At 42.4% G+C, this 22,965-nt stretch overlaps 1 long non-coding RNA gene across 2 annotated transcripts in view; it reads left to right on the plus strand.

Moving 5' to 3' along the window:
• LOC137300414 (uncharacterized) overlaps positions 1-21,882 on the plus strand; it is a 58,722-nt gene extending 36,840 nt beyond the window's left edge. For both annotated transcript variants that reach the window (XR_010958083.1, XR_010958082.1), the window contains 3 exons: positions 11,824-11,974; positions 19,824-19,947; positions 20,996-21,882. This is a non-coding gene — a long non-coding RNA (uncharacterized lncRNA). The remainder of the gene's footprint in view (positions 1-11,823; positions 11,975-19,823; positions 19,948-20,995) is intronic.
• Positions 21,883-22,965: the final 1,083 nt, after the last annotated feature.

Below are 22,965 nucleotides of genomic sequence, written 5' to 3' on the forward strand. Positions count from 1 at the left end.
GGCCAGTAGTTGTCTATTATCTGAAATCTGAAATATAACAGGAGAGGCTGGAGATACGGTCAGGTAGGATGGGAAGGAGAATGGGAGGCACCACCCCTGTTTGCTGCTGCAGATTCATTTTGTCCTTTAGATGCATATTCGTCCATGTTGTCTCCCCTTCCTATATGAGGTGCATCCACAGGTCCAAAGGTGTGGGGAGTCTGTCAGCTCTTTTACAGTATATCAAAGGCCCCCACTGTCCAGCACTGACAAAGGATGGAGTACTTTTTTTTTATTCGTTCATGGGATGTGGGCGTCGCTGGCGAGGCCAGCATTTATTGCCCATCCCTAATTGCCCTTGAGAAGGTGGTGGTGAGCTGCCTTCTTGAACCACTGCAGTCCGTGTGGTGAAGGTTCTCCCACAGTGCTGTTAGGAAGGGAGTTCCAGGATTTTGACCCAGCGACGATGAAGGAACGGCGATATATTTCCAAGTCGGGATGGTATGTGACTTGGAGGGGAACGTGCAGGTGGTGTTGTTCCCATGTGCCTGCTGCTCTTGTCCTTCTAGGTGGTAGAGGTCGCGGGTTTGGGAGGTGCTGTCGAAGAAGCCTTGGCGAGTTACTGGTTTGGCATGCAACAAAAAATTAATTATATATCAGATGCATTTAGTGATGTGAGAGTCATGTAGACTTTTAATGTGTCTCCTGTAGGAATGAATAAGTTTCTGCATCTGTTAAAGTGACAGTACTACTTTGAACCAAAATGCAGAAATATAAAAAAAATACATTCCCTATTTATAGATGACTATACTTAATACCTTGTACAGCACTGTGAAGATTTAGCAAAAAATAGATTAAAGTTACTGATATAGCAGCAGGCAGCATGCCCTGCAACCCATTTAGAAAGAAACAACTTGCATTTACATTGCACCTTATCCCAAAGTGCTTCATATCCAATGAAGTGTAGTCACTGTTGGTGTGTAGGAAAACAATTTGCACACAGTAGGATCCCACAAACAGCAATGAGATGAATAAGCAGTTAAACTGTTTTTTGGTGCAATGTTGGCCAGGGCACTTCCCTACTCTTATTCAAAAAGTGTCATGGGATGGTTTTACTTCCACCAGCCCACACATACGGGGAATCAGTTTACTATCTCATCTGAAAGATAGTGGGCGAGATTGTCAACTTGCCACTCTGGCATACAACTGGCATTGCGAGCCGACTGCCCATTATAGAAACCGCCCGGTTTTCGCGCCCATCGAACGGTTCCTTTAACCAGCGGCCGATCCGCAATGCCAGTTTTACGACTGTGTCACAAGTTGAAAGCCCACCCTGGCACCTCCAGCAATGCAGCACTCCTTCAGTACTGCAGTCCTTCAGTGCTGCTCAGATTACGTGCTCACCTCCTCGAGGGGGGCTTGAACGCACTATCTTATGGCTCACAGGTCAGACTGTCAACCTGACACTTGCAATTTAGGCCACTTCATAATGTTTATGGCAAGATACATCAATATGTCACCACACTGCCTTTCTTTCATTTAAAAATTTTTTTTTGGCCAATTAAGAGGATTCAGGGATCAAAACAAGATTTTTGAAGCGAAAAGGGAGAAAAATAGAAAAAAATAATTTCTCCCTCCTCACCTGAAAACTCTCCGCCAGAATCTGTAATCCTCTAAATAAATTCACAGATGCTGTAAAGAATAACTAAAAATTGGAACTGCCTGGAAATATAGACATCAGCAGGCTCAGCTCAGACTGTATCATAACACAATGCAGCTGCAAACTATTACTACAGGATTTTAAATTGCTAATTTAGGGCAGGCTGGTGGTACAGCATGGGAGTGTGTGGAGCCAGGGCCTGTGAGAGCCTCACAGGGACCTTGTGTGTGTAGAGTCAGGGCCTGTGATAGCTCCGTGGGGGCCTTGTGTATCTAGAGTCAGGGCCTGTGATAGCTCTGTGGGGACCTTGTGTATCTAGAGTCAGGGCCTGTGATAGCCCCATGGGGACCTTGTATGTGTAGGGTCAGGGCCTGTGATAGCCCCATGGGAACGTTGTGTATCTAGAGTCAGGGCCTGTGATAGCTCCGTGAGGACCTTGTATGTGTAGAGTCAGGGCCTGTGATAGCCCCATGGAACGTTGTGTACCTAGAGTCAGGCCTGTGAGAGCCCCATGGGGACCTTGTGTATCCACAGTCAGGGCCTGTGATAGCCCCATGGGGACCTTGTGTATCTAGAGTCAGGGCCTGTGATAGTCCCATGGGGACCTTGTGTATCCACAGTCAGGGCCTGTGATAGCCCCATGGGGACCTTGTGTATCTACAGTCAGGGCCTGTGATAGCCCCATGGGGACCTTGTGTATCTACAGTCAGGGCCTGTAAAGCCCCGTGGGGACCTTGTGTGTGTAGAGTCAGGGCCTGTGAGAGCGTCTCAGCGACCTGTGTGAGCAGAATCAGGGCCTGTGGGGTAGGGGTATTGGGAAACCTGCATATTGTAAACAGTTGGGTACAGTTTTAATTCAGCATTGTCCCAGCGATGGCTCATTCATGCCATTTTGTTTTCTCGTGCTGATTGAGAAGGTAGAAATAGCCAGGTACGGGGTTATTATAAGGTATGCGTATGTGTTCAAGTCCCAAAGACACCAAGCCAAGGTGGAGATGAGGCAATGCATTGGCTAATGTGTGCACAAGTTTGAACTGTTAGCTACACCATCTACCTCGGGGTCCCGTGTGTTAGTACTGGGGGCTACCGACAGCGTTGTGCATCTAATCCATGTGAGTGAGATGAAGTCCTCAGACCTTCCACCTCACGAAGCTCTCTCCCCACTGGATCATAGAGGCAACAACTACAGGCAGGTGCAGTCATCCTCCCCAGTTGGAAACTACAACGAGCTCTAGGAAGCACAAGTGTGGAAATGGAGATGAAAGCATCCACACTAAAACTATAATGAGTAAATTGCTGATGTAACCCTGTCTCTTTATCTACTTTTCAGATTCTCTCCACATTTTACATTGGAAGCTATTAAGCAACCTTCAAACTCTTTATAACCTATACAGCACAGGGCTTCTTCAATGAAATCTGGTTGGGTCTTAACAGATAAAGGTGACTGTACATTATGCATTCTTCTCATTTTTGGATGCTTCTTTATGCACCAATGTGTTTTTCCGTTTTCCCCTGTAGCTGTAACTACCGGTCTTTGATTAGAGTTGCACAATCAGATCATTTTGTGGCAGCATTTTCCTGGGCAGTAAGGGTCTTATCTTTCAACAGCCAGAAGAGAAGGACTGGCTGAGTTAACTCCCCCGTGAATGCACAGTCTCTTGTGCTCTGCATTGCAAATTTCCGTGCGCACGTCACATAAAGCTGCTCTGGCCAATTTTGCTGGCCTGCCCTGGCTGTATGATAAAATTACTATAAATAAAGTACACTCCAAAAAGATGACGTCTAACAAGCTGCACACATCTTTCATGGAGGAACATTATCTGACCCAGCCCTTTGGGACTTTTTTTTTCCACCACGCATACAGAATACAGCTTGGGACACAGCCTGGTTCAACATTGACTGGAATTTATATTATTGCTGTGTTGAAAATACCTGAGGTCCTTTAGGAAATGTTCAAGAGCAACTCTTGAGTATTGCCACAAAGCACAAGAAAATGATTAAGATTCTACATCAGTGCAGATGTTGCGGAGAACTGGAGAACTTCATGAATATGGAACACCTACCTGTCTGGCAGCTGTGAATATTTTGGGAAGGACCGACTCCAGAATGTTTTGTTTAAGGGGAGGGGAAGGGCTTGCAAATACAATCAAATCTCATTAGAACAAATTGGGTTAATATCGACCTCCTATTGCAATAAAACCTTTCCCCTTATTTCAGCTGAAGGCCCATTTAATTTCCTTAAAGTTCAACCCTTCCAGTAACAGTCTTGTTAGGAAGTTCCTGTGCAGGGCCGTAGGATATGTAGAGAATGGTGAATTTACCAGGAAGTGAACTGCAGAGTGACATCGGGCATACCACCTAAGAAACCTCTTCTGAATTATAAATCCAGCTTAAGAGTGATTTAATCCTGTAAAACCTTGATTACTGCGGTGTCAGATTTATTCCACACAAAGTAAAATGGGATTCTGCAAGCACCAACTTGTGACAAAAATCAGTAAAACAGATGTGTTCTCCCCCAGTGGCCTTGTAGGTAAAAGCACTGTCTGGTGCAGGACTAAAGCCATATGGACCAGAGAGTCCCAGCTTCAATCTCTAATCTATGCTTAAATAGCTAGTCTCAGCCAAAAGCACTAGTTAGGGTGCTGAGATTAACTTCACTGTCCCTGGGCTAGGGTGGAGAAAAACCACCCAGGGTTTCCACTTCTAACTGTTCACTGACTCCAGCTGGAAAGTGCGTATGTGGATGTGTGAGGTAACGACACGATCCTGCTGGGCTGTAATGCTCTCTGTGGTTGAATAGCAATACCAAGAGGTTGCTACAAAGAGTAATAAACTGGGGGAGGGAAGGTAACACTCTGGTTCACTTGTCTGCAAGCCACGTTTTACCAAAATATCCCTGCTGAGGCTTTAATAGGAACAATGAAGCAAGCTTTTCATAACCTTAATTTTATTTAATGGTGTGTAGAAGCTCAACTATATGTCAAATCCTGTGAATTTTCTGACACTAAAGTCCTGATTTTAACCTAACCCGTCTACCGGGAATAGGACAGGTTAAAGTCAAACGTTCATTTTATACCCCATCCAATGTTAGCCAATAGAGCGTAAAATTGGGCGGGGGGATAAATCATGCTTCCGACTCAAACCCTCCCCATTCCCACCAGGCGGATTGGGTTAAAATCGGGACTTAAATCTTGGCTATACAATGGTTTTGATTTGTGACAACTTTTTAATTGAAAAAGATGAGGTAGAAAGGGAGGGCAGGATGATAGTGCAGGGGCAGCCCTTGCAATCACAGCACATGCGAATGTTTATCAGTGTGACAGTCATTGAGTTATATGCTGCCTGGCTCAGAAAAATTATGTCAAAAACAATGGACATGGCAGGTTCACACGTAGTAAAGATATGGTGACAGACGAAGTGTCCAGCCCATTAAAACATGGTAAAACTGATAAAAGAATAATTTAAGAACTGTACAGTTTGAGCTTGTCAATTTTCTCAGAAAAGTAAGAGCTTTGAGATCAGGCTGATCTCATTAAACTGAATGATATCGGCCCAGAATTTACTGGGAAAACAACGTCGAGTTTAACGCGGACATCATTAGTCGTGCATGAATCGTCCAGCGATTTGTGGTGAGGGAGAGATAAGCCATGAGTTGGACAATTTGCGCCATTCCGCTGTTAGCCTCGCGAAAACGGGGAACTCACTGTCAACCTCCCCATGAGTTTCAAGAAATTGCTGCATTTGTGCTGTAAATATGAATTAAACTCGCTTCCAAAAGTTGGGGCTGGTACTTAGCAATGTAAGGACCCTTTTAATGACTAGATTTATGTTCCTGTAATGCCACTCAACCTCTCCAGCCCAGAAAGGGAATAATTGAAACTGTGGAGTCTCACTCTTGCAGGTAGTAAATTATTCCTGGAGATTTTTAAAATTTAAAAAATGTTTTCATACTTTTCCTTTCTGTCTCTTTTCTCTCTCTTAATCCAATCTTTCTTTCCCTCTCTTTATTTCTCTTTCTGTACCTAATTTGACAGTCATTCACCGTGTTTCCTTCTCTATCATTCCTCTGTTTCTTTCTCTATCCTTAAATCTCTTGGTTAAGGAGATAAATGGTTGGTCCTGTCATTCACCAAGGTCCCAGATGCCCTGTTGACCTCATTATCAGCTCACACTTCCAGAAATTGCATCGCAAAATATTTTCGAGTTGAAGGGTGAGGAAAAGGAATCTATCGAACGGGGCAAGCTGCGAGATGCCCCACTCCAGCAAATTCTGAACCATTGTCTTGTTTAAAACCTTTATTCATGTTACTGACAAAGCTCAGCAATAACCAAAAGCAATCGCCGCAATGAAGTTTCAACAAGGTCAAACGAGGTCTCTGCAGTTTAATCACAGCTGGGAGAGTTGCCAAACTCTGGTTCTTAACCCCTCTCCATCACTTCGAACAGTTGAGTGTTAGCAGATCTCAGCTGGGTCAGCAGTAGGAACTTTACAATTGACCACAGCGCCTTTCGGCAAATTCAGCCCAAGGTTGCTGCTCCTGATCACCATACAGTGATCTCTACTGTGAATACACATGTGTAGTGGTCAGGTGTGGGTAAAACTGACCTCAGCTGTGATATTCTTTACACAGAGCGGTGAGTATATGGAAACCGCTGCCACATGGAGTGGTTGAAGCAGATTGCATTGACACATTTCAGGGGAAGCTTGATGAACACTTGAAGGAGAAGAGAATAGAGGGATACAGAGCAGGGTGGGAAGAGATAATTAGAGTGGAGGGAAGCTTGTGTGGAGTATAAACACCGGCATAGACGAGTCGGGCCGAATGGCCTGTTTCTGTGCTGTCGATTCCGAGTAGTAATTTATGTAGTTCCCAACAGTTGGACAGCTGGTCAACATTGGTTGTCTAGGCTAACAGATGAATAGTTGTCCTCTCATCTCTCATGACTTGGAATGAATCCAGTCCAACCTAACAGATCAAAGATACCTTCCTGTGTTGGTTGAAAGGGTCCTACATAAAATGGGTTTGGACAACCTCAGACCAGTTCTTAATAAGCGTAACTTAATAGCACAAGGCGGTTTACATTTTATTGCAGATTGACACTAAATTGGTGATATAAGGATGGCCAAGAACATCTCAGTGGGGTGTGTACACCGGTGTTTAAATGGAGTGAAGATGATTGAAAATGAGAAATCTCCTGATACCTCCATTGACAATTCCTGGCAAATGTCAGTCTCTTTTGTTCTTGGCAGTTTCGAAGGAACGCATTGTATTACTTTTCTTTTGACGAGGTGTGGGGTTTGGTTCCCTTTGGGTAATAGAGCAATTCATTTTTTCCTTGCTTATGTCCTTTGTTTGCCAGCTGATGTTTTACATTACACGAATAGCAGATGTCAGGTTAACTGACCCTCGGCCGCCCCCACCCACACGCAGCAATGTGTCACACAATGTGCCAGCAGTCACCTCTTCCTGGCTGTGGAATGCGGGACCTGAGGTGAAAAGGGTTTTACCTAAAGTTGAACCTTTGATAAGGAGCAACATTCCGTAGTTCAAGTTATACTGGAACTATTTAGGTGCTTAACAGTCTATAATTCTTCAGGCAGCTTCACTTGAGAATAAATTTCTATTAAATAAATTGTAATTCAAAATCATTTTCATGTGTGCCCATTGCATTCGGTCCTATTAACTGAACAGCCGTAGCTATTTAGATTACACATTTGACCAGAACCATTTCTGCTATTTGAATAATGAACCAAGTTACAGCAAATTAAAAGTAATAACAACAAAAAAGTTTACATTTCCAAAAAATCCACCATTTCAATCAAAAATTTGAAAGAAATAACATAGTGGAGAATTCGTCTGTGAATATTTGATTGGGAGCTATTACAATATTGTAGAAGGTGATCTGTTAGCAGCAACTGATTGTGTCAGGAAAGAATGGGATTTGCTAGGGAGTTTGTGTATGTTTACTTACGAAGCAAACTCAGGCCAAATGGCAGTGCTTCATGACTTTTCACATCCCCAGTTTGTACAACTGCCTCACTTTCTTAGACTATCTTCCTCATAACCTAATATTGGGCTCTACAAATATTACAGTACAAGCGCATTTGTATGAAATTTCTTTGGTTTGCTATTTTATCGGCTGTACTAACTATGCCTTCTGGAGCAGTGCATCCTACATTCTCATTACCCTTTGTTCAAAGATTTTTTAAAATGTTTTTTAACCTGCTTGTTTCTAGTTTTAGGATTACATCCCCTTGTTCTGAATTTCCCAACTAAGAAGGTGTTGTTCCTTGTCCACCTTGTCAATTCCCTTCATTATTTTAAATATATTTCTAGAATTGTCATTACAAGCATATTTAACAAATATAAGACACCTATAAGCTGGCTAGAATAATATTTTTTCTAAAGTAACAAACCTTATTGAGGTTCTGTACATAATACCACTATAACACTTCACTTACACAAATTGCAACACTAGGAGAAGGGGACCTTCACCTCTGCATCCTGAGTTTGAATCCAGTCCATGCTATTGGGGTGAAAACCTCAATTCTCTGTCAGGTATGAGCATCTTACACAAAAAGAGTTTTGATAGTCTCAACCCAAATCCTGGTAGAGGAAGGTTTGAGGGCAAATCTGTCCATAATGAAGCGCAGATTGCCATTAAATGGAAATCTCACTGAGAGAGGCCAAAAGGAAGGTTGGTGTAGAAAATGCAAGTGTTAACAGTGCTACAATAGGGGGCGCTGTTGTTGAGGTTGGGTCTACCTGCTTAGTACCTCGATGAGCACAAAAATTCTCCAGTTCTGAGGAACTTTCTTGGGCCTGAAACATTGACCGACGGACTTCTGTTTCTCCACAGTTGCTGCCTGACTTGCTGAGTGTTCTGTTTTTGTTTACAACAATTCATTGTGTCGGAGTAGAGCATTCAGTTGAACTAGGAGATTGGAGACGCACACTCCTGTGCGTGCAATAGTCACTTTTTCCTTCAGATTTTGCCAAGGAGTGAAAAATTCACAAGGGGGGCCAACTAACTGCGGTGACAAAGTTCATCCTTAATCCTTACAGACTCCCATTCAGCAAGAGATAGGAAAAAGAAGCTGTTTTGTGTGGAGTAATCAAATGATCCTATGAATTAATGGAAAAAGTGGATTGCAGAATCTTGCATGGGGTTATAGCACTGCTCTCATTTAACCAAATAAATCAGTTCATTCACAAAAGAAATAATCAAAAAAAACAGCATTGTTTCACTAAAAATAAAGTAGAAGAATTTTGATTGGATCCATTTTAGTTTGTCATCACTCAGTTGAAGGGGACGAAGTGGAAATCAGGGGGAAAATTGTCACTGGCCTACTCCCAGGCACTTTTTAGTTACTCATTGCCAAAGGGCCAGGAAGAGGTCATTGTCTTTGGCACAGTTGGTATGTGGGCCACGGAGACCAGGATAAAAGAGGGAGGGAGAATAACTTTAAAATAAAAGTAGGGCGTTTACACACCAGAGGCAAAAACAAAACCACCTCCATTCATCTGCGGCACACCATAATGGACAACATCTTTAACTTAGTAAAATTTGCATTGTGTCGACTCTAGTGTTTGGTGTTGGAGTAAAAGGAGTTTGCTTTACAGTGACATAAAACAGCCTTTGTGAAAACAAGTGTTTAAAGATAATAAAACAGAATCCTCCAGTTGATGCATGGTGCACCTGTGAAGATGGTATTCATTAATCAGCTGTCAGACCCTGGCTATTCATTGGTGCTCACCTACTCAGGGCATTCATTATCCTGAGCGTAACACACTATTTACGAGAGAACATCAGAGGGGTAAGGACACAAGGCTGGTCTGCAGAGAGCTAACACTCAGGAGGCTGAAAGCATCAAACCCTGTAGCATTTAGGTTGAGCATCTGCCAGCCATGTGTATTTATTAGATTGGAATCCTAAAAACCAACTGCAAAGCAGGAAGTGGGAATAACTGGAGTTTCCGAATGCAAAGTAGTTTACCTCAGAAAAACAATCCCAATGAAGTACTTCATAGGAAAATCCCCACTAAATAAAAAGTCAGTGGCTTTTTGCAGTTCATGATGTTAAAGGATCTTTCTTTAAAAAGTTGATTACTTTGTGGATCTGAGGCAATTAAACATTTACATGTCATCAATAGGACTGGTAATAATAAAGTGTGACTGAGTGATGCTAAGCAGGAGTTGGTGATAAAAATAATAGTTTTCACAGTGGTGCATGGCACTATCATGCTTTGCCATGCACTGGCAGCATCAATTTTTCTTGCGGTCAATTCCCAACATGGTGAGTTCCCAATCTCATCCAGAACCATCTGGAATTGTGCTAACTGGAGGTGCACCATATCCTTTAAGGAAGAAGAGGAAAATCAAACAATTTGGATTCCAAATGTATAATTTTCTCAGCAGGCATTGGTGGGACCTGGGAGTAGGTTGATGCATTCCTTTTCAGAGATACGATATGAGACAACCTTATAGAGGAGTGAAAATGCATGAAAAACAGGGGACGGAAGGCACATTGAATTCAGTCCTTTCGTCTCTGGGACCTGGGATTAAAATTAGCACAGACCGATGCAATGAAGACCCCTCTATCTCTTACTTGTAAACGTCTTAATGACATGAATTGAGATGGCCTCTGACATGCATCAACCTACTCCCAGCTGCTAGTGGATGGAGGCCTACAAAACTGCGCACAGCAAGCTCAACATTATCACCTAAATGGACAGTCTCATTCAGTGGTTGGTGTGAAATGGAAGTGTCATGCTGCTATAGGAGGGGGTGCACTCCTGAGGTTGAGCCTAAAATAGATTGTTGGGGTAGAGTAGAAGAAGCTTTGCTGAATATTATATCAGCCTGAACTTGATGGTAAAATGGAAAAGTGTTGTATTCCCTCAGAGCTAACATGCGTCAACTTGTTGAACACCAGGTTCACCAAAAGTATAATTTATTATATTTAGTAATAAGTGGAAAAAACTGGGGATCGATTCAATTGATCAAATTGAATGGAGACCTAAAGGATTGGGGTTTTGAAAAAGAAACATAGTAAGAGGGAGTTCCTTCTGTCAGAAGAACTGTTAGGATGAGTTGCTGAGGATAAGAAAGGTGCTTCACTGGGCAAGAGGAAAACCCAGGGGACAAATCAACCTGGACCACTCTAATGCACTTCCTAGTAACCAATTCAACAGTAGCAGAACCCTGGGAGCATATTAGTTATCCACCCTCTTGATGTGCATCACGGGACATTAATCTAAAGAATAACTAAAAACAGGGGGGAAATATATCAATGAATTTTTGTTCAGAATCTTATTAATACACAGCAGCTGCCATATTAGCTCAGCGTCGATCCATGTTCACATTTAAACTTTTGTATTTGTACAGACTGATCCTCTGAACCTCCTGTCACAGTTTCTAAGCCACAAAAGCGATTTAATTGACATAACATCTGCAGAAATATTCTTGTAAATTCCTAGTTGGTTGTATTATAAACTACGAAAAGAAAAAACTTTTCTTTAAAAAAACTAAGGAAATATAACACGGAATGCTAATTTGAATAAAGTAGTAAGTCTGAATCTTGATATATTTAATCCTAGGTGTAAGATATTGCTGCAATCATCAAAAAATGAATAATGATCGAGGGTGAGGTGCTGGTGTATTGGCCGCACACGTTGAATACAGCTGTACAATTGGCTTCACTACAGCAGTGAAGCATTTCAGTGTCATCACAATTGCTTTCCTGTTCACATCAACTGAAAATGTTCTTGGAATAAATGAACAAAAATAAATTCTAAAACATGATTATTATGCGGCACTAAGAATATTAATTGCAGTTAACTTTGGATAAAACATGTGCCAATAGATCAACTCATTTCCCATTCAGTCCCATTACACTCAGATCATGATCCAGGTCTAACTTTTAAACATGTAATCCTAATCCAAGAAGAACGTGTTCCTAATTATTCATACACACCAAGCATGATCATGCCAGCACATTTTTACAAAATATGTACTATATTTATATAATGAAGTGTTTTAATTTAGACTCTAGCAGCCTGAGTAATTACATGGATTGAGATACAAATATTATACAAAGGTGCTTTCTTTAATAAGCAGACTATAGAAATCTTGATCCAAGCAAAATAATATATAATATAACCGGCCATGTGTTTATTACAGGTCAGAGAACAAAACCAACTCTCCCCAACCAAAGGTGGATTACTAAATGTGGAACTTCTTATCCAAGAAATGTTATTGGTGGATCAGGACTTCCACACAATGGGAATGGACAAGAATAGGATATTACACACTGAATAATGGCTGATTTGAAGTGAGTTACAAGACTGAACCTATTGTAATAGACGGAAAGGGCAAAGCACAAGCAATTTACAGTCACCTGGGCCGTTGAGACTGTGTTCAGACTTGTAATATGATAGAAGCTGGATGTTATTGTATGTAATGTCAACAATTTGCTCTGTATCTCATAATATAAAATTTCACTCAAACTTTGTCAGTCCCTGAGGCCAGTCATGGTCACAGTGACACCTTGTGGTAGGAATGACAATGGGGGCAGCCTTAATATAAGTGTTCACATTATGCGACAATAGAAAATGAGAGAGAAACATGATTTAGTTTGCTCCATACAAAAAGAAAGACTTGCATTTATATAGTGTCTTTCACAACCTTGGGACGCCCCAAAGCGCTTTACAGCCAATTAAGTACTTTTGAAGAGTTGTAATGTAGGAAATGCAGCAGCCAATTTGTGTACAGCAAGGTCCCACAAACAGCAATGAGATAATGACCAGATTATCTGTTATACTGATGTTGGTTAAGGGATAAATATTGGCCAGGACATCGGGGAGAAGTCCCCTGCTCTTCTTCAAAAGAGTGTCATGGGATCTTTTATGTCCAGGGCCCCAGTTTAACATCTCATCTGAAAGACAGCACCTCTGACAGTGTAGCACTGGAGTGTTAACCTAGATTTTGTGCTCTAGTCTCTGGAGTGGGACTTGAACACACAACCTTCTTGACTCAAAGACAAGAGTGCTACCAACTGAGCCACAGTTAACACCTAAAATATACTATTTATACATGTATATATTAAATCTAGGACTTACCATTTAATCAAGTGGTGCTGATCATGCTGTAAACTCAAATAGTGAACTTCAAGCATTGATAAATGCCAGCCAAACCTTGAGATTGCATTTCTGCACTAAGGTTCACTGCTATAGTTGTGGGAAGCTTTGGCCCACATTCAATTGCTGCTGCAATGAGGTGCAGGCTGTACTGTTAGCACAGCTTAAACACCATGTCGATTGTCTCGCAGAGTCGGGACACAGCAGATGCTATTTCTGAAGTACTATTGCAACGTAGTTTATACATTTTGATTTTAGTTTTTAAATAAATTCTTTCTAAAGTTAAAAATGTTACTAACAATCGATGATATTATTGTGTCATCAATCAAGTCCTCATGGATTTATCTGTCTACTTACCTGCTAATGTGTCTTGCAATTCATGTTTCCAGGATGACACTAAATTTAGTGCCAGCAATTTACCATTTTTTACAGCATATACTCTATTTAAGAGTATAATGACTATTTCTCACTTTCCCTACCATTAGGTGGCATAAAAGAGACACAGTGAAAGGTCAATGATGTGGCACCTGGGATTATGTCATATCACACTCCAATATTACTCAACTTCCTCCTTTAAATAAAAATAATATTTGTACCTGTATGAAACGTTATCACATCGAAACATCTCAAACTGATTCACGCAATGATTCGCCGTTGAAGTGCAGTAACTGTTGTTATGTATGATTTGTTCTATTGGTAGAAAGCCACTGTGAAATACACCTGTAAATCTATGCTGGGATTATTATGCTTGAATCAGGAATGCATTTATCCATTTCAATCTTTCCTGGGGAAAGGAAGATCTAATTTCAGGTTTGTTCCTGTTGGGTTGTATCATGCGCTGAAGAGATTTGATTGTTGTTGTCATGTAGCCGATACATTTAAATGCAATATTATACTTAGAAATTATTGACCTTTTTTTGATAATGGCGATCACCTGGAAGGGGGGGAGTGGCACAGTTTTTAAAACAAAGTAAATAGAGTTTCATTTCAGATAAACACAAGTCTGTTCCAAATAGTGAATTCCAATATAACAAATGCCTTTCCATTCGCGCCCATTGTGTAGCATTCCTGATCAAGCCATAGCCGTCCAAAAACATCACTCTGGTCCAAGCATAACATTTCCCCCTAATCATTTGTGCTTTTATTGCAAAGCACTGAATTGTGTCAATCTGTTGGCTAATTTCATTTTAAAGGCATAAACTCATGTTAGATGTCTAAGCTTTTGAACATTTAATCCGCGAGGCGTTTATTGCAGCATATTTTGAGCCTTATATTCATTCAAAACGTCTTATTCACTAGGGACAGGCTCAGGGTTTTATTACTATTGTGCCACGGCCACATAGTGTTAGCATTTGAAGCTATTTAGTGGCATGCAAACCACACACTTGATTTTTGCAGCACACTATTATGGAGGTGCAGCAATGTCACCTTCATTATTGGGTCACAGGAAATAGTAGCAATAAAGCATTCAGGGTTTCTCAGTTCTGCCGATCTCACCTCCTCAAAGACAGTGTGCCAGTGTTGCTACCCACTACAGTGCAGCCTATACTTACAGCCATATCTGTAAAGCAAATTACCTATGATTAAAGCCAAAGTACAATTTCCTCAAAAATATGCTGCAATAAATGCCTCGAGGATTAAATGTTCAAAAGATTAGACATCTAACGTGAGCTTATGTCTTTAAAATGAAATTAGCTAACAGATTGACACAATTCAGTGCTTTGCAATAAAAGCAGAAATGAGGAAATGGACACCTGTGGTGTTCCATACTTCATTCACAAGCTTCTTCACACAAAGGGGAGTGGAAACCTGGAACTCTCTCCCCCAAAGAGCTGTTGAGACTAGGTCAATTGAAAATTTCAAAACTGAGATTGATAGATTTTTGTTAGGCAAGGGTATTAAGGGTTACGGAACCAAGGCGGATAGATGGAGTTAAGATATAGATCAGCTATGATCTAATTGAATGGCGGAAAAGGCTCAAGGGGCCTGCGTGTTGCACCTGTTTGAAACAGTCAACACGGCAGAAAGAGAATGCGTAAAATTGTGGCAGACAACTTTTACTGCATACTGCTTTTTAAAATGGCAATCTTAAAACAACAATTTTGATTTGTTAGTAGTACTTAGCCCTTCCTTTTACCACCTATTTCACTTGCTGCACACAATTTGATGCGCTCTTGATGGCCCCATTTCTTTTACCTTCTCTAGGTATGGATTTTTGACAACCCTCCCCTTGATTTGTTAGCACAGATTGACCCTACCCTCAGTTCAGTCATTCGATTTATTCCGGTTTTTTTTAGACACGTCCAGGGTGTGGAGGCCTGACTGCATATGTTTGCTGCTCTTAGTTTGGTGGATGTGTAGGTGGAATGCAAGGTGCTTTATAAGATGGTTTTAGTAATGTAAAAGAAAAACTGTCATAGAAAAGACTCTCACGTTCACTTATCAGGCAGGAAACACAGATTCCATAACTTCCAATGTTTGGCTGGATTCGTTTAAGAAACATTTTAATCTTATGTTTAGTATGGATGGAGAAGGTGCAGATTTAGCAGAGGATGTTTTGAGTGAATAAAGGGAGAAATTGCTATCCATACTTGGTGGTTATGACATAGGTGATGTCTTTAGTATGCATGAAACAGGTGTGTTCTTTTATGCACTCCCAGACAAAAGGATGGTTTTCAAAGGGTAACATTGCAAAGGCAGGAAAATAAAAGATGAACTACTTAATCCAACATCAAAACCAACATCACTAAATCAGATTATCTGGTCATTATCACATTGCTGTTTGTAGGACCTTGCTGTGCACAAATTGACTGCCACGTTTCCTACATTACAACAGTGACTACACTTCAAAAGTACTTCATCGGCTTTGGGACGTTCTGAAGTCATGAAAGGCGCTATATAAATGCAAGCTTTCTCTTTCTTTTTAATGGTTTCATTTCTGAAAGGGAGATGGCACTAGCTGTTGTTATTGGAAAATTCAAGAATCCTCCCTGCTCCAGAAGCTTTTAAATAAAGACATTTCTGATGACCTAATGCGCAAACAAGAAAAAGAGACATTTGGAGAAATTTATACATCGTGGTCCAAGGAATTCAATCACGAAATGATTGGATAGAAATGATAATCGAACACTTTCTGAAATTCCATATACATGGGGCATAATTTTTATTCGGAGCCGGGTACCCCACACGTCACAGATATTCGAGTGGGAAACCCGGAATCAAATTGAGTGTGTCACAATCTGCAAGGAACCCAACACTGAGCCCTGTGGCACATCAGTGGAAATGGAGTTCCATTCGCAAAGACATCCATCGACTTTTACCCTTTGTTTCCTGTTACTGAGCCAATTTTGGATCCAATTCGCCATATTGCCCTGTATCCCGTGGGCTTTTACCTTTCTGACCAGTCTGCCATGTGGGACCTTGTCAAATGCCTTACTAAAATCCATGTAGACCACATCCACTGCACTACCCTCATCAATCCTCCTTGTCACTCCCTCAAAGAATTCAATCAGATTTATAAGGCATGACCTTCCCTGAACAAATCCATGCTGACTCTCCCTGATTAAACTATGCCTTTCCAAGTGACAGTTTATCCTATCTCTCAGTATTGATTCTAATAGTTTGCCCACCACCGAGGTGACCGGCCTATAATTGTTTGGCCTTTCCCTCGTCCCCTTTTTAAACAATGGTACTAGGTTTGCAGTCTTCCAGTCCTCCGGTACCTCCTCTGTATCTAGTGAGGATTAGAAAATGATCCTCAGAGCATCCGTTATTTCCTCCCTGGCTTCCTTCAATAGCCTGGGAGACAATCCATCCGGCCCTGGTGACTTATCAACTTTCAAGGATTCCAGTCCTTCTAGTACTTCCTCTCTCGTTATGTTTACCTCATCCAATATTTCACACCTCTCCTCTTTAACTACTACGTCCGGATCATCCCTTTCCTTTGTGAATATGGAGACAAAATACTCATTTAACACCCTACCACATCCTCTGCTTCTACACACAAGTTACCCTTATCATCCCTGATAGGTCCCACCGGGCTCAAAAGCAGTGCAATAAGGGCACTCGCCTCATGGGGCTCGATTTTCAGATGTCCGAGCGGGTGCGCTCATGGCGGGGGGGCTCTGAAAATTGGGGATTCCCGGGGCGGGTCCGGATCCCGGCTCCAACCCACCCACTTGTGGGTTTCCCCAGTGACGCGCATAGATGCGCTCTCAGCCCCCGCACGCGGGACTCCCGCCGGCTTGATCCCACTTAAATCAATTAATTGGATACTTCAGGTCATTAGCAGACCTGATTTGTAGGATATTTTAGGAGGGGTGGGATTTTCATCTCAGCTGAGAGTGTTTCCCATACTGGGGGAAACACTCCCAGTTGAAATGGACGTGTTGCAGCCACCAGCCTGTGGCAGCTGCAAAGGTCCATTTGACAGGTTGGGGGGGGGGGGGTGGGGGAGACCCTCACTCATTGCAGGAGGCCACTCTGTCACTTTGGACAAAGTTTGGCCTCTACCACCCTCTTCGTAACACTAAAATTCATTAACTTGTAACCTCAACCCCGGTCTGCAGACACATTTACCTATCTTGCGGACCCTCTCAAATGTACATCTTCTGGATGGGGGCAGCCATAGCTGCAGTCATGACCTCCTTGGAGGACGAACAGCATCACCAGCCTCGCCGGCCACGCAGTCCACCTCTGACATGTGGAGCTCCACAAAACAGTGCTATGACACATCCACCTGCACAGCAGGAGGAAGGGCAACGGCAGAGAGAGATCCGTTGCAGAGGGCACTACCCTCGCCACAGGGTCTACAGACCGAGGCTCAGCTTCCTGGAACTCTCTGAGCAGCAGTGCACACGGAGGCTCAGAGTCACTAGACATGTAGTCATGGACATCTGCAGCCTCCTTCATGCTGAGCTGCTCCCGGCTGGCCCGAGCACCATCTTCTTGCCTGTCGCTGTCAAAGTCACCACTGCCCTCAACAACTTCTCCTCCGCATCCTTCCAGGGTGCCACCGGGGACATCGCCGGCGTCTCTCAGTCGTCTGCACAAAAGAGCCCTGTAAATACACCTACATCCACTCTGCAGTGACACAATGGGCGGCATCAGATGTGGGTCTTCATAGTGATCCTCAGGAAAGGGCATTATTGCACAGACCAGACAAGATTTGCAAAGATGTGGCAGTAGTGGTGACAATATAATATGTAATGGGAGTTGATCAGAAATCAAATATAAGTAAAAACCATGACAAACCCTCTAACACCCTTGTGCATCCCTTTCATGATCACGACATGTTTGCCTTACTCTGCCTACTACACATATGTGCCCTGTGGCTGCAGCACAGGTTGTGGTAGGTTGGGTGAGGCTGACCGTGAAAGAGATGCATGAGAGGGTGAGTATGAGATAGAGCCATGAGATCGTATGAGGATTGGGTTGAGTGTTAGTGGTGGGATGAGTACTGGCAAGGTGAGTAAGTGCAGGTAAGATGAGGATGAGCTTTGAGTGGGTGTGAGGAGTGATGTGATAGAGTAGTGTTGGCAGTGCAGAAGGAGATATGGGGTGGGGGCAGTGATGTGGCAGACGGAGTGTAGGGGAATGAGTAAGTGTACTCACTTCGGCTGACCTACTTAGGTCATTGAAGCGCCTCCTGCACTGTATGCAGGTGCGCGATATGTTGGTGGTGCTGGTGACCTCCTCTGCCACCTCGAGCCAGGCCTTCGTGATGGCAGAGGCAGGCCACTTCTTCCCGTCCGCCGAGGAGAAGATCTCTGTCCTCCCCCTCCTCCTCACCCCATCCAGTGGGACCTGGAGTGAGGCATCATTAAACCTGGGAGCAGCCTTCCCTCTGGGCTGCTTCATGCTGTAATTTTGGCTCCTCTCTGCAGCATCAGTCAGTGGAGGACTGCCCCTTTAAATAGGGCTCCTCCAGCTGACAGCCTATGATGCGGGTGCGCAGTCCGCCCGCTGCGCAGCTTTCCAGCGCGAAACCCGGAAGCCAAGGTGAGTGCTTTCAATTAGACTGCGATCGCGTGCGGAGCACCCCGAATTTACTGGGCGCGTTACCCACGCACCCAGTCGACCCCCCGCTGCCACCCCGCCTCCCTCCTAATATTGAGCCCTTCCCGCCTGCTTTCACTTGACGTGAACCGGAAGCGATGGATTCCCGAACAGGATAGTTAAATTCATTTATGTTTTCCAATACACAAAGTATTAAGTACCTGCAGTATCTCAATGTGGTACATTGCCCATTTTAAGTATCGGCCCGCCGGCTTTAAGTGGGGGCGGGACTTTCTGGTGTCTGCTGTGCACAGGCAAACAAACCTGCCTGGGTTAAACCCAGAAGTGGGCGCATTGGAGCTGGGATGCGGTCCCACTCCAAAAACTTATTACTTTAACCTCCCATCTGCCCCCAACCCACCTGCTCTTGGGGGTTAAAATTCCCCCCGTGACATCTACTGCATTCTCTTTATCTATATAATCATTCAATCTTTAATAAAACTCAATTAGATTTGTCAAGCACGACTTGCCTTTAACAAATCTGTGCTGGCTGTCCTTTGCATTTCTAAATGCTTACAACTTTTATCTGAAATTAAGCGTTCGCACACAACTGATGTAGACTAATTGGCCTATAGTTACTCGATTTATCCTTCTCTCCCTTCTTGAACAAGGGTGCTAAATCAGCTACTCTCCAACCCCACGGCAACTTTTGCATATTTAAGAAAGATTCAAAAATTTTAGCCAGAGCCTCTGCTATTTCCACTCTGCCTTCTTTCAACAGCCCAGGGTGCAGGCCATCAGGGGCCAATGACTTATCCACCTTGGGTTCTGCTGATCTTTTTCAGAACCAATTCCTTTTCTACAGTCGGTTCTGTCACAATACACTTTACACTTGCACGAAACCAGTGATCAACTGTGAGGAGGAGGAATTGAACCAACAGGACTAACCTTACTATCTGTGTACACTTTCTTTCTAAAATTCACATTGCTAATGTGTACAAATGGACCATGGGTTTGAAAACACAACAATAATTGTTCTTTACACAGATGCAAATAAAGGTCCAGAGAGGAAGAGGAAACACAGCTGCACCTGAGCAAATTGTAGATGAGCATACATACACAGGCCGGTGACCGATGGATAACCTAGGCCAGGGCTTTTAAGTCACTTCAGGTAAACAGAAGAATACTATAGCACTACAGACAATCCCTGGTCAGAAAGCTGTACAAGCTGTTAATGGGCTGAACAACCTTAAGCTTTGCAGCGCACATTTCATTTGGTCAATGGTTAATTGGGCATTTAATTTGGAATTAAATAGCTGTAAAATTGGAGGTGCTGATGTTTTAGTTGTATTATTCTAATCCTAAAACCTGTAGATGTTATTACAGCTGCATTGACCCTTCTCACTGAGTGCACTGCCAGCTTTTGTATGAAATCGTGCACAGATTATTTGGTTGGCCTTTCGTCCCCTAGTACTGGACTTGGACCCTCATTTTATGGAATTAGGCTGCTTCTGTATGGTCTGGCTTACACTTGTCTAAACAACATGGTCAGTCAATTGTGTCAGTTAGTTATATTAACAAATGTGTTCATCATTTGAGCTCACAATTATTCATATGTTTTGGTCTCTGATTTCTTATTAATTAGCTAATTAGCCTATTAATTATTCTCACCAGACAGCAGTTATGGGATGCAGTTAAATTCCTGCTATAAAAAGGGAATGATTTCTTCATTTTGCTAATTAGTGTTTGAACATACAAATATGTTGAGCTATTGTCCTCTAACATTGTAAACAATCACTTCTAGACTTTAGTTTTTTCACTAGTTATCACCAAAACCATTCCTAGCTCCAATAGGAAGGGTTGGAGCTACCTGTCACCTCCTCGCACATTAATTCACACATCACAGGAATGTAGGTATTGCAATATTTAGGGGTCATTCTTTTAGAGCAAGGCCCTAAAATAAAAATCCCCAATACATTAAGCTGCAACAAAACAGAAAATGCTGGATCAAAAGCAAATTAAAAACAGAAAATGCTGGAAACGCTCAGCAAGTCAGGCAGCGTCTGTGAAGAAAGAAACAGAGTTAACATTTCAGGTTGAAGAATGCTGGAAATGTACATGGGCATGTTAGCATTCAAAAGAGAAAGGCAGATTAATGTTGGCTGTCTTACTTCTGGAAAGAGTTACACCAGAAAAATTGACCTATCTTTCTCTTTCAGGTACCAACAGACCTGCTGTCCCTTTCCAGTTTTGTACAGAAATTGCTACCATCAGCAAAAATTAACATCTTTATTCAAAGCATTCTTTTGGGGGGAAAAAGAGGATTGCCACTCAAGAGAAATACCCTCTCCATGCAGTCAAATATACTTGGATACAACACCTGAAAATGTGCAACAAATGAGTGTAAGGAAATAACACAGACAACATGGTTAATTCTTAAATTAATTCATTCGCTATTTATATATATTTATATATTGTTGGCCAGGGGCTGCAGAAACTACTGAGTTTATTCCGAACTGCTGACACACAGGCAAAAGCAACTTTTGAACTGAAGTAACCTGAGTTCAGTAGCTGGCCTGAGCTGGCTGGAACCGGTTTGAATTAGTTAATTTTTGTGAAAGACAAAGGAGATGTGATAAGACACAAGTCCTTATTTAGAAAAGGAGTAATGAGGTAATGCTACCTAAGTCCTTGGGACAGAGCCAATAAGGAGAAGACACAGACTAGACGAGCAAGCCTAAACCAACAGGAGAGACAGCACAGCTTGAAGAGATAAGATTCTGAATAAGAATGAAGAATCTGGGGCGTGGAGCCAGAGCGAAGACTCCAGAGACCAACCGTCGCGGAAGTGGAAGAACCTACGTCAGGGACGTAGAGACGACGTCGAAAGAGAGAGAACGGAACGCCTGGCCAGCGTCAGCTCTCCTTTTCGGGTATTATCCTTTATATTCTGTGACCACTCAGGGAGTGTCAGAGAAACCTAGTGGGTGTGCGTTTAGATCCTAGTTTGGGTATAAAATTGTATAACCTGGTGCAAATTGCATGTCTAAATCTAACCAGATGTATACGCTATATATATATGATCTAACGGCGTGAATAAAGCGAGTTGAGAGTTAAGAGAGAATTGACTCTTCTCCTCTTTGTACTAAGCCAGTAACCGTAACCGGTGACCTCCGGTCAACTATATATATATATATATATATAAAAGTCCATTTATATATACTTTATATTCAAATAATCTATAATTTATTATTATTATTCCTCACCACTTACACCGTCCATGTTTATCATGGGCCGCGGCCCATATCGGGCAAATAGCACCAACCCTTCGCCAGTACCAGAGCAGTCGATTATAAAGGCGCCACTTATAAAGTATTAAGCGGCTGACTATTTCATGCCACTCAATAAATTCTTCGCACCTCCATGGGAGAAACCAAATGATGATGATTCGCCCAATGTGTTAATCCCCTGTACTTACCGATTTAAAAACTCCACTGATTTCAGGCAAAGTAATTTCTTCAGGCAGCTTCAATCAGCTGTCCGCACTGTTAACAATTACAGGAGGCAGTTGGAGAGTGGAGACTTCAGGTGTTATCCATCAAGTCTGATTTTTTTAAAAATCTGCATGTGAAATATTTCCACTACATGCAGTGAAATATCCTGACGGCCAGATGTGGTTTTCGGTGCAGATGTGCTGTTGGTTATGTTGGACCACGACACGCTGTTTCATTGCTACAACCTATTACGGTTTTACCGTCCAGCGTGGAGAGCGGTCAAATCACACTAGCACGAATGCACCCGTTATGCTGATAGGATTAAATGAAGAGAAGTGGGAGGAGGCTTTTGTGGAGCATAAACACCAACATCGACCAGTTGGGCCGAATGGCTTGTTTTTGTGCTGTAAATTCTATGTAATATATGCAGTGTTGACTGCATTTGTTAGTATGAGAGTCTATGCACAGTTTTGTATGTAACCAGTCACTTATGTTCTTGCTTTTTATCTAAATTGACATTTTTAATCATTAAGATATTTAAAGCATGGCTTTACTGGAGACATGACTTGAGATAGTGGCTTACTGAAAAGTAAATCACCTCCTGACCTGGTTACTACATGACTAACACCCTTCAACTCAAGGTCTTAGGCAGGCTGATGTCACTCAATAGTATATCTAAGGAGTAATGCCAGGAA

The sequence above is a fragment of the Heptranchias perlo genome, chromosome 31 (assembly GCF_035084215.1).
Source record: "Heptranchias perlo isolate sHepPer1 chromosome 31, sHepPer1.hap1, whole genome shotgun sequence".
Classification (NCBI taxonomy): Eukaryota; Metazoa; Chordata; class Chondrichthyes; order Hexanchiformes; family Hexanchidae; genus Heptranchias; species Heptranchias perlo.